Source organism: Anomalospiza imberbis, chromosome 27 (assembly GCF_031753505.1).
Source record: "Anomalospiza imberbis isolate Cuckoo-Finch-1a 21T00152 chromosome 27, ASM3175350v1, whole genome shotgun sequence".
NCBI lineage: Eukaryota > Metazoa > Chordata > Aves > Passeriformes > Viduidae > Anomalospiza > Anomalospiza imberbis.
The window spans coordinates 4507396-4520766 of record NC_089707.1 but is presented as its reverse complement, the minus strand read 5'-3'; the positions used below and the strand labels follow the sequence as shown (position 1 = coordinate 4520766).

Sequence of the window (13371 nt, the reverse complement as noted above, 5' to 3'; positions counted from 1 at the left end):
GTGCCCACAGCCTTGGCAGCACGGCCAGCTTCCACCATCCTCTGGAGCTCATTCCCATGAGGGAATCCCATGGTTTTTCCATGTTTTTTTTCCCGGATTGTCCCATCCTGGTGCATGAGGGAAGAGCTTTCCCCTCCTTTTTTTCCAGCCAGTGAGTTTCTTCTTGAAGATTCCGAGTGCCCACAGCCTTGGCAGCACGGCCAGCTTCCACCATCCTCTGGAGCTCATTCCCATGAGGGAATCCCGTGGTTTTTCCATGGTTTTTTCCCCCTGGTTTGCCCCATCCTGGTGTGTGAGGCACTCTGAAGGGATCCCACGTGGCTCCACAGAACCTTCTCCTGGAGGAACACACCCCAAAGGGTCAGGGTTTGGAAGGAGCCTTCCAGGACAGGGAAGTTCTCCACGCCTCGTCTTCATTTCGATGTCGCGCCGCTGGACAATCACTCGCTGCTGAGACCTCCTAGGAGCTGCTGAAACGTTGGGAGATTCCCTCATCCAGCAGCATTCCTGCCTGGAATACCCCCATGGAGAGGGCAGGAGGCAGGGCTGGCTTCTGGAGCTGGGAGGTGCAGGTGGGACGTTGACTCTTGGAATTCGGGTTTTGGACTCGTGAGGATTCTGTGAGCAAAGGAGGAGGGGGGGAAAGAAATTAAGGAACAACTGTCTGGCCAAAATTCTTTGGAAAGTCCTGATTTCAGAGCCAGAGCCAGCTTGCATGGCCTCAGGCTGGATCCCTGGCAGTGCCCAAGGCCAGGCTGGACGGGGCTTGGAGCAGCCTGGGACAGTGAGAGGTGTCCCTGCCATGGCAGGGACTGGATGGGATTTAAGTTCCTTCCAAATCATTCCAGGATTCCCTGATTCTCTGATCAGCTAAAACCCCTCTCAAACACCTGCAGGAGAAGAATTCCCTGCCCATTTCTTCACTTCAAGGAGAATTCTGGCAAAGCAGGATTTTTGCTGAAGGTGGGGATGGCTCCTCTGGACACACAAAGCTGCTTTTCTCCTCCTTCCAGTGAACAAAACCACTCTGGATGAGATCCTTCTTCCACTGGGAGCTCCAAGGAAGCACCAAAAGTACTTTTTAACCTTAATCCTCATTTGACATGTTCTCCTCACACACTCCAGCCACGGATGGAAAGCAGAGCACTGCACCCACAGCACCAACCCAGAGGTTGAAGATGGAAAAAAAAAATCCGCATTCTATCTAAAAAAAAAAAAAAGCACCAAACAAGCTCATTATAAACCAAATTTTGACAAAATATTCCAAGCTGGACGGGACTCGGAGCACCCTGGGATCACAGCAGGTGATTTATGGTCCTTTCCAACCCAATCCAGTCTGGAATTTAACAAGGAATTCTGTGCTTCAAGGATAGAAGAGCCCCCCAGGAGTTTGTGGAGCTCAGGCTTATTCCAGGTGACACCTCCCTGCTATCCTGAGCTCCCAGCTGTGTCTGGAGACAGAAACAGCAGCCAGGAATTCCCAAATTCCCACAGCAGAGCTGGGATCCCTCCCACTGGGTCTGTCCCAGGGGCTGAACAGCCCAGAGAGGCGAAGGCAGGATAAAATCCTTAAAATCTGCTGATAAAATCATTTCCAGTTCTGACTATGAACACTCACAAAGCTCCTCGTGGACCCAGAGGCTGGGACTTCACTGAGAACACTTCAAGCTGATTTTCCTTTTTTATTTTTTTTTCCCTTTGTTTTTGTGGATTTACAGAAAAAATCATCAGCTTTCCACCGAGAACGTGACCCACGCTGGCACTGCAAGGGAAATTTGCAATTATACAACAATAAAGTGGGTAAAACGCCGGATGATGGGGTCAAAACCCAACTCTAGGAAGATTTTGTGCGTCAAAGAACGTTCAGAAATACTGCTGTGATGGAAAAGGTGGATGTGGGAGATAAGGAATCCCAATCTCCTTTCATGTGAGGGCTCTGGATCCTCAGCAGCCTCCACACCAGAATGGAATGTGCTTTTTTGGTTGTTTCATTCCTTCCCAAAACCACTCTGGCTGCACTTTCAGGGAAAAAAAAAATACAGAATTCCTTCTCAGAATGAGCAGATCTGACAATGAAACTTCACATTTTTCCAAGTAATTCCTTCAGAGCAAGGGAATTTCAGCTGGGAAAAGGACAGATCCCAAATTTCCCTTCACGAGATGGAGGTGGGCAGTTGTTTCCATACAAAAATCAATTTTTAACTTCTTGGAAGTGATTTTTTGTTTTGTTTTGTTCCAAAAAGTGCCCTTTGTGATGGAGCACGCCAAGTGGCGTGCACTAGATTTCCATTTTTCACAGTTTTATAAGCATGTAAAGTTAATGTTCATGGATGGATGGATACATGGATCATGTTTTTGTCTTTTAACACAAAGAAGAACCTGCAGCCCCACCAAGGAGAAATTAGAAATGTCAAAAGTGCATTTTATAGCAGAAAAAAAAAAAATTAATTATCATTAACTTATTCCAACCAGTGATTTCAGGCATTGATGGCAAAACAAAAAGTTACAAATTCTTGGACAAAAATACAAAATAAAAATGTCCCTGTCCCAAAGGTGGAGTGACAAATCTCAGCTGGATGGGGAGAAATCTGCACTGCTGCTGGTGGAAGTGCATTTCCAGTAGAACTTTGACCAGTATATAAATATATAAATATGTTTAAAGAAGAAAATGAAATAAACTTCATCCCTTTAGCAATACTGCCGGACTGCTCAGTGTCCCAGCCGTGCCCCAGGCCCCACAGAACCATCCCTGGAGGATCAAGATTTTCATTTCTGAATTCCCTGGATTACATCGAGCACTTTCTGGTCTGATTTGACTTTTTCCTGAGATTTTTCCTTCCCGGTGAATCCATGGGAAGTCACATTTTAGCTGCAGAAAAAGCTCTTTCATGCCCATCTTCACCGAAATCCTGGTGTTTTTACTCGTTATGTGTTTAATGGCCGGACCTCAATTCACCCCACATCAGCCTGAAAAATCCAATTTTTTTCCTGTTCAGCTCGTTCCAGAGCAGGAATTCCCTTCCCCTCTCTTGGAGGATTTATCCTCAGCTCCAGGGACTCCAACTTTTCTGGTTTTTCCACCCAGATTTGGGACTGAGCGTGGATTTTTGTTGTGGTTCACAAGGAACCAAACCAGGAATTCATCCCAATTCTCTCTGTCCAGTGCTGTGTAAATGTCAGTGGATATTCAGAGCTTCCCTCATGGTAATTTTTCCATCTTTATTTCCCCAACAGATGCGCAGAAAAGGTTTTTTTAAAGGCAACAAATCCATTTTTTTAGAGGATTTCAAAAACCCAGGAGTCAAGGAAAGGCTGGTGGTGATGAGCTGGGATGGGCCTGGAGCAGGAGAAAGGGACAAAAACCCCCAAAAAGCACATTTTCCTCTTTTTTATTTCCTCCTTTCCTTCCTTTCTGGCAGGTTTTGGCAAAGTGGAGTTGAGAACTCACCACGACAACAAACCACAATCCCAGGGTTTTTTTATTTTATTTTATTTTTGTTCCTTTCCAGCCGTACAAACGTGTGAAATGTCATTTTCCACAGTGGTTGTAATTAGGTGGTTTGTGCTAGCGGACTCTTCATCTGTACCCTGAGTTTTGCTTTGTATTATTCCATAAAATCTGTGGATATTCAATTAAAATGAGACTAATCCTTCCGCCAACCCTTCCTTCTCTCGGGAGATTTTATTTAGGATTTGGTTTCATGTGGAAAATATGAGGGAAATTTGCTGTTTGGATGTTGTTCCCTTGAAGAAAAGCCTCCCTGGAAATTCTGACACTGCAAAATTCCAAGTGTTTTTACTAAAATAACTCCTCTTCTGGAGGATTCTTTCCCAGTTTCCCTCAACTTCAGGAAAGAGCCATGGAAAAATTTCCTTTCTTTGGGTTTCTATCAACCTGTGCAGGGCCCTGCTCATCTCAAGTTGTTTAATCTCACTTTATTTTGATATATATTTTTATAATCCAATTAATGCCGTGACTGGAAATTGAATTATAAACCCAAACAATGAATTATAAACACACTGGAAATAGAATTATAAACCCAAAAAAAAACCCAACCCAAAGCCACTTAAATGGAAAAATTCCCATACCCCAATAATCCCTTTTTTGTTTGTAATATTAAAATGATTAATAATTAATATTATTTAATATTTAAAACCCAGCTATTTACAGTGAGATGTCTAATTAGAGTGGGTTTAGACAAATCATTAACATAATTAATGAACTGGAAATAGGAATATACACAAGTCTAATCCTTTAACTAGCATTGCTGTAATCATGCTGTGAATTCTTGCAGGAACAGCATATTAATTGAAATTAATTTTAAATTAGGGCTACGATTGTGTTGTAAATCTGTATGAAGCAGATTTTTTGCTCTGATTTTATTTTAAAAAAGCTTGGAATTTAAATTTGTCCCTGTGTGGAATTAAAAAAAAAAAACAAACAACCAAAACAAAACAAAATAAAGCAAAAAACCCACAACAAATCAAACAAAAAAAAACCCCAGAAAAATCTTTTCCAACTTCAATCTGACTTTTGCAGTTGAGTGAAAATCAGCATTTTGCCTGAGCGCAGGAATGTCCAGGAAAAGCTCATCCCACACGAAATATTCCCAGGGCTTCCCCATCCTGCCTGATCTCCAGGCACAAATCAGAATTCCCAGCTGAAGAGAAAGAGGATTTCTAAAGGAGAAGGGGTGAGTAATAATAAATAAAATAATAAATAAAATAATAAATAAAACAATAAATAAAATAATAAATAAAATAATAAATAATGAATAAAATAATAAATTAAATATTAAATGAAATAATAAAGTAAATAATAAATAAAATATCATAAATCATAAATATAACAATATAATCATTATGAATAAAATAATAATAAAATAATAAATTATTAATAAATGATAAAATTATAAAATGATAAAATAATTACTGGAATTGTCTTCCCAGGGAGGTGGTGGAATCACCATCTCTGGATGTGTTTAAAAATAGACTGGACATGGCACGTGGTGCCGTAGTCCGGTTGAGGTGTTAGGGCATGGGTTGGACTCGATGATCTTGGAGGTCTCTCCCGACCTCGCTGAGCTGAGGGTTTCAGCCAGCTCCGCTTCCCTCTGGATGAAGATTTCAAGGGATGATTTCACCTGCCTGGGGCTGAGTCACTCTGCCGGGGCCTCCAGGCTGCGCTGACAATAAATCAGTAAATATTCACTTTTACACCGTTCCCGTCCTTCAGGGTTCAATGAATCGCAGCCAAGGGGAGGAAAACAAAGCGATGATGGGAGAGGAAAAGAGGGAAAGGGCTGGAACATTCCCTCCTTTTCCAGCACACGCTTGGATCACTCACCTTGGCACCTTGGGTGAAGTTCTGGGCACGTTTGAGGCTTTTTGTTGACTCCAGCTTTTGTTCAACAATCCAGCACAATCCAAAGCTCCCCAGCAATCCCAGAGGGTTTTCCAAATGCTCCTGGAGCTCTGGCAGGGTTGGGAATGTGCCCACTCCCTGGGGAGCCTGGGCAGTGCCCAGCACCCTCGGGGGAAGAACCTTTCCCTGAAATCCATCCCAAATCCAGAACCTTTCCCTGAAATCCATCCCAAATCAAGAACCTTTCCCTAAAATCCATCCCAAATCCCTGAACCTTTCCCTGATCTCCATCCCAAACCCCCTGAACTTTTCCCTGAAATCCATCCCAAATCCCTGAACCATTCCCTGATCTCCATCCCAAATCCCAGATCCTTTCCCTGATTTCCATCTGAACCCCCCTGAACCATTCCCTGGTCTCCATCCCAAATCCCAGATCCTTTCCCTGATCTCCATCCCAAACCCCCTGAACCTTTCCCTGAAATCCATCCCAAATCCCTGAACCTTTCCCTGATCTCCATCCCAAATCCCAGAACCTTTCCCTGAAATCCATCCCAAATCCCAGAACCTTTCCCTGATTTCCATCCCAAATCCCAGAACCTTTCCCTGAAATCCATCCCAAATCCCTGGCACAGCTCCAGCCCTTCCCGGGCTCTTTCCCTGCCCAGTGAGGACCCTCCTCCCCTCCAGGACCCTTTCCAGGCTGATCCCACTTCCCAGAGCTGTGACACCCCGGTTATTTTTTCCCTCGTGGGCACAGCTGCTCCTCCCCAGCCCTGCCTTGTCCAAAGTCCCCATGTGACTTCTCCCACAGGACCTGCTGTCACCGGGAATGTCACCCTGCTGGTGGCAGCTCCTGGCTGGCAGCCACCAGGAGGAGATGCCAGCCACTTAAACCTCACATTAATTAACCCTGCTCTTCCACTGGCCTCATTTTCCTCCTTCTGAGCTGCTGCATCACTGAGGTTCAGGGTAAATTCTCCTCTCTTGGTGGTTCTGTTTCCCTGCTCTCCTTCAAACACAGGAAGATCCCCAGCCTTGGAGAAGGACCCTGAGCCACCCAACTCGCCCAGAGTTCTGGGAAGAATAAATAACGTCAAATTTCACCAATCCCTAGTGAAAATGATTTCCATTTCTTGCCCCTGACGTCCTTTCCAGGCAGGAGGAACCTTGGCTTAACCTCGCTCATCCCATCAACAACGTCTTATGATGAGTGGGGGATTAAAATTCTGAATTAAAACTGCAGAAGAAATGAGTCACATTCTGCAGCAGAAAGGTCAGCGGGCACCCAGGAACTAAACAATCCCAGGGGAAAAATGCCCCGACGGCTCCAGGAATATTAAACTGCCTCCCGCTAAATGTAGCTCAGTTTGAACAAAGAATATTAATGTGAACTTCCCGTAAACATTAGTATTCTAAAAATAACACTCCCAGAAGGAACACTGCCTGTCTTTGATTCACACTCCCCGCTGAATGGCATTTGTATGAGTAAAGTGTCAGGCAGATAAGGTATCTCTGCCAGAAACAAACCCCAAAAAAAGGAAGTTTCAGGTGACCCACGAGCAGCTCGCCAGAAACGGGGCTAAAAAAAACCAACTTATTTGCATAACTCATCTTTTTAATTTCTGTTTTTGTGGTTTGGGTGAAGTTTGCCAGAGATGGGCAGTGTTGAAGCCTCCAGGTCGCTGGGTCGAGGTGGGTTTGGCTGGGAAGGAAGGAAGGAAGGAAGGAGACAGCTGGAATGGGATCTCCAAATACAGGCAGGCACCTCCGGGGGAGCAGCAGCTCCAAGGCCAGGCAGGAATTTGGGAATTTGAGCTATGAGGGTGAATTCCAGCTCCCAGCACGGCTGGTGTGGGAGCAGGAATAGGGGAGAGAGAAAAATCACCCCTAAAAACAGCCAGGGGAAAGAGAAGCGGTGAGGGGCTGGGGGAAAAAAAGTTTATAAATGAGATTTTATACTGAGAAGTGAGTTTTTTCAGCGAGGAGAAATGAGGTTTTGAATGAGGAGAAATGAGGCTTTACACTGAGGAGAAGGGAGCTTTCAAATGAGGAGAAATGAGGCTTTACACTGAGGAAAAATGAGCTTTTACACTGAGGAAAAGGAGTTTTACACCGAGGAGAAAAGAGCTTCTACAGTGAGGAAAAGGAGCTTTTAAATGAGCTTTTCCACTGTGAAGAAATCAGTTTTGCACTGACCGCAATGGGGTTTGAGCTTCAAAAAATCCCCAAGAGCAGCAACAACCGGGCCCCGTGTCCTTCAATCCTCCCGTTCCCAGAGGAAACAGAAATGTTGAAATTCCTTGTGGAGATAGTGGGACACTGCTCTGGATTCCCTGATCCCAAACAACCCAGTCCTGCTGCTCCCACCACAATTCTCTGCTTCCAACACGAAGAATTCATTGTTTCTTTTGATACAAACCAAAATCTCATTTTTTCACTCTTTCCCAAGGGTAAAAACCCCTCCTGTATTCCCGAGCCACGTCCCTGCAGGCAAATCCAACCGGGCAAAATACAAATTTCACTCACTGGGAGGGAATTTTCCCAAAATATTTGGATTAGCAGGTGTGCAGTGCGAAGGGAACGCGAGCAGAGGTGGCCGGGTCCGGTGTTCCCCTCGGATCTTTGACACAATTTTGGAGCCTCTTGGTTTCTTTTTCACTCCTCCTGAGGTCAAATGGAGTAAAATAATCCCCGGAGTTTGGTTTCTTAACCCAGACAACTTCCGAGTTCAGGGATGGGTGAGAAAAGCAATAAAAGGCGTCAAAAAAGCAATTAAAGGCATCAAAATTTGGAGTAGGAGCGGATTTGAGGCCAATTTATCAAATTTTTGATCTTCATCAGCTGAGGGGGTGATGTGGGGATGCCCTGCAGGGCTGGAAATTCAGCAGCCCTGGGTTTGCTCAGGAGAATCCAAGCTCCAAATTTCTCTGGAATTATCTTTTTACCCTGGAACTGATGGTGAGAGTGCAAGGAACAAGCAAATTATTTAGTAATATTTATTATTTAATAAAAGGATTATAATATTTTTATTATAGGTTACAATATAATGTAATATAGAATATTGAATATATAGAAAAATATATTATATATTATATATTATATATTATATATTACATTATAGAAATTATATATAATATATATTATATTATAATATGAAATGTAATATAATATAATCTAATATAATATAAATAATATAATGGAATATTTTATATAATTTCTATAATATAATGTATATCATATATAATATAGGTAATATATGTGTTCTATATTACACAAATATATATAATATATAATATATATTATATTATATATTATAAATAATCTATAATCTATAATATATAATACATGTAATATATAATATATAATATATAATATATTATATATTATATATTATATATATTATATATTATATAATATTATCTATATAATAATTTATGTTATTGTAATGTACAATATAGAATATATTATATTATATTATATTATATTATATTATATTATATTATATTATACATAATATATATTTTATGCTATATACAATGTTATATATTACATATAATAATACATACAACATTACTTAATATATTTATCTCTTATTCTTTTATTCTTTAATGATATTATTTATCATGAATTAATATTTCCCCTAAGAATAAGAACAGTGGGCACGCTGGAATTAAGACTGGAAAAGCTCATTTGCTGTGTACCCATCCATAAATTCAGCAGGTTCTACCTTCAGCCCGGTTTCTTTTCTTGCCTTCGATATCTTCCCTGCAAAACCTCCAGAATCTCGACCTGCGCCACTTCAAATTTCCCTAATTTGCACTTCATGTTTATTCATGAGCAGCTCTTGGCCTCGGCCTGGTGCCTGCGGAGCACAAACAGCTTTGAAGAGGAAAATAACATTTTTATTTTTATTTTAGCTCAACGGACACAGCTGGGCTGAGACAAAGCAGGTTTGAGGCCACAAACGTCTTCTTCAGGCCTGAAAGAGAAAAATTGAAATTAAACACAGCTCAGCTGTGAATAAAAGTTAATGGTGTCGCATATAATTGGGGGAAAAGTGTTTTGAAAATAATGGGGATATGAATAAGGAATGTGCCATGGGGGTATAACGAGGCAAAGGGGCTGCCAGAACCCAAATGGTCTGGAGGATTCTGTATTTTATTAATTAGGGAATAGCTGAAAATATAGAATGAATGAATGAATAAATAAATAAATATCAAGAAATAAAATAAATAAACAAACAAATAAATAAATATATTATATCTTATATCTTATATCTTATATAATATATATTATACATTATATATTATATATTATATATTATATATTATATATTATATATTATATACTATAATAGATAATAGATTATATATAGCATATTTTATATATTATATATTATATACTGTATACTATATACCATATTATATATAATATAATAAATAATATATTATATAATATATTATAAATAGTATAATATATAATATATAATATATAGTATATTACATAATATATAGTATATAGTATATAGTATATAGTATATAGTATATAGTATATAATATATAATATATAATATATAATATATAATATATATTTTAATATATATTATCTATATTAAATACATATATTTGTGTGTATATATGCATATGTATTATATATTTAGAATTTAATATTATATATTTGTATGTATTTAGTATTTAATGTTTAATATTTAATAATATCCATATCCCATTTCTATCTATTTATCTATCTATCTATCTATCTATCTATCTATCTATCTATCTCTGTGTGTGTGTATATATTTTTTTTCCTTCAAAAACTTCCCTTGTAATCCTGGATATTTGGATTTTACGCTGTAAAAGCTGAATACCCCCAGGCAAAAATATCAACCAGGACCCCGAACACCCAAATTTGGTTACAGATTTTTTTACCATCCCTTTACAACTCCCTGTAGGAACCTTCAGTACCTTTAACAGTGACCTTTTAATCCTGCCACACCGTGGCTTTATAAAAAGGAAGAACAAGGCAAGATGTTATTTAAAAATGCACATTATAAACGTCAAAAAATCTTGTTGAAAAGCCTGACATTGCTCAGAGAACCCCAATTAAGAAACATCTGGAATAATTCAAATTAAAGCACCGGTTCCACAAGGTGTAGAGTTAACTTACCTTAAAAAGCTTTCTTTTATCTGAGTTGACTGGGGTGGAGGAGGCTCTCTGGAGAGATAATAGCTTAGGAATTTGTGTCTCTTTACAAAAAATAAACTGTTCAAAAAATTCCTCGTAAAGAGACATTCCAGGAAGATTCACTCCACATTCCTTTCTCTGAATAGCTTGACTGAAAAGGAAAAAAAAAAAATTAAAAAAATTAAAATTTAATTCCTTTTTTTTTTTCTTTTTTTTTTTTTTCCCAAGGAGTTTCCAGAAAAATCCCTTCCCGTTCCACTCCTGGATGAGTTTCAAATAATCAGATGGGAATTGGGGAATAAAGGAGAGGAGACAGCGAGGAAAAAAAAAAATCACGACTTAATTATTTCCTCTGTGCCTGCCCGGGCTCCCGAGGGGATGGTGGCAGGGTGACATTTCCACCTGGCCCATGACTAATTTAGGAAAAGGGAGAGCTGGCCAAAAAAGTTATTTTTGGCCACCACGGCGACGGGGCCAGCGAGGGAGAGGGACAGGTGCAGGGCCAGAGTGTGACATGGGGGTGGCATGAGCCCCCCAAAAATGGGATATTGCAGGGTGGGCTGAAATTCCCCTAAAATGTGATGTGGTGGGGGTGGAATTTCAATAAAAATGGGATTTTGAGGGGGTTGAGCCCTCCGTTTCCCCCCCAAAAAAGTGGAATTAGAGGGTTGGGATAGCACGAAGGGTGATTTGAAGGGTTGGTTGAAACCCTCCTAAAATGGACCTCCCAAAAATGGGATATTGCAGGGTGGGCTGAAATTCCCCTAAAATGTGATGTGGTGGGGGTGGAATTTCAATAAAAATGGGATTTTGAGGGGGTTTAGCCCTCCGTTTCCCCCAAAAAAAGTGGAATTAGAGGGTTGGGATAGCACGAAGGGTGATTTGAAGGGTTGGTTGAAACCCTCCTAAAATGGGCCCCCCAAAAATGGGATTTTGCAGGGTGGGCTGAAATTCCCCTAAAATGTGATGTGGTGGGGGTGGGATTTCAATAAAAATGGGATTTTGAGGGGGTTGAGCCCTCCGTTCCCCCCCAGAAATAGTGGAATTAGAGGGTTGGGATAGCACGAAGGGTGATTTCAAGGGTTGGTTGAAACCCTCCTAAAATGGGGATCTGTGGGGTTGAACCCCCCCAAAAAATGGGACGTTGAAGGGTGGGCTGAAAAGCCCCTAAAATGTGACATGCAGGGGTGGGCTAAGCCCCCCCAAAATGTGACATTTTGGGGTTAAACCCCCCTAAAATGAAACACTGGGGGGTGAAACTCCCCTAAAATATGATATTGTCAGGTTGAAAGTGCCCCAAAGCAGACATTGGGGTGTTAAATCCTCCTAAAATGCGATATTGGGGGGTTAAAACTCCCCCAAAATGTGACAATACTGGGTTGAAACTGTCCAAAATGTTACATTGTGGGGTTGAAACCCCCAAAAATGTGATATTGAGGCGGTGAAACCCCCAAAATGTGACATTGGGGGTTGAACCCCCCCCAAAATGCAACACCGTGGGGTTAATGATCCCCAAAATGTGACATTGAGCGGTTGAACCGCCCCAAAATGTGACACTGAGGAGGTGAAATTCCCCCAAAATGTGGCACTGGGGGGTTGAACCCCCCCAAAATGTGATCTTGAGGAGGTGAAACTCCCCCAAATGTGACATTGAGGGGCTGAATCTCCCCCAAAATGTAACACTGAGGGGTTGAACCCCCCCAAAATGTGACACTGAGGAGTGGAACCCCCCCGAAATGTGACATTGAGGTGTTGAAACTCCCCCAAAATGTAACACTGGGGAGTTGAATCCCCCCAAAATGTGACATTGGAGAGTTAAAACCCCCCAAATTGTGACACTGAGGGGTTGAACCCCCCCAAAATGTGACACTGAGGGGTTGAACCCCCCCAAAATGTGACATGGAGGGGTTGAACCCCCCCCACCAGGAGGTGCCACGGGAGGGTTTGGCTGAATCCCCCCCCCCAAAAAGTGATATTGGGGGGTTGAACCCCATGAAATGTGACATGGAGGGGTTGAACCCCCCCAGAATGTGACATCGGAGGGTTAAAAGCCCCCAAAATGTGACACTGAGGGGTTGGACCCCCCCAAAATGTGACATTGAGGGGTTGAAACCCCCCCGAAATGTGACACTGAGGAGTTGAATCCCCCCCAAAATGAGACACTGAGGGGTTGAAATCCCCCCAGGAGTTGCCATGGGAGGGTTTGGCTGAATCCCCCCCCCCAAAAAAGTGATATTGGGGGGTTGAACCCCATGAAATGTGACATTGAGGGGTTGAACCCCCCCAAAATGTGACACTGAGGAGTTGAACCCCCCCGAAATGTGACACTGAGGGGTTGAACCCCCCCAAAATGTGACACTGAGGGCTTGAACCCCCCCGAAATGTAACACTGGGGAGTTGAATCCCCCCAAAATGTGACATCGGAGAGTTAAAACCCCCCAAAATGTGACACTGAGGGGTTGAACCCCCCCAAACTGTGACACTGAGGGGTTGAACCCCCCCAAAATGTGACACTGAGGGCTTGAACCCCCCCGAAATGTAACACTGGGGAGTTGAATCCCCCCAAAATGTGACATCGGAGAGTTAAAACCCCCCAAAATGTGACACTGAGGGGTTGAACCCCCCCAAAATGTGACACTGAGGGGTTGAACCCCCCCGAAATGTGACATGGAGGGGTTGAACCCCCCCGAAATGTGACACTGAGGGGTTGAACCCCCCCAAAATGTGACACTGAGGGGTTGAACCCCCCCGAAATGTGACACTGAGGAGTTGAACCCCCCCAAAATGTGACACGGAGGGGTTGAACCCCCCCAAAATGTGAC

General features: G+C 42.0%; 2 long non-coding RNA genes across 2 annotated transcripts in view; both read right to left on the bottom strand.

Moving 5' to 3' along the window:
• Positions 1-13371, bottom strand: part of LOC137463017 (uncharacterized) — a 158613-nt gene that overhangs the window by 107987 nt on the left and 37255 nt on the right. The window lies entirely within an intron of this gene.
• On the bottom strand, positions 9248-10753 carry LOC137463188 (uncharacterized). Its single transcript, XR_010993853.1, has 2 exons — positions 10532-10753; positions 9248-9344 (listed from the first exon to the last, which is right to left on the bottom strand). It is a non-coding gene; the product is annotated as an uncharacterized lncRNA (long non-coding RNA).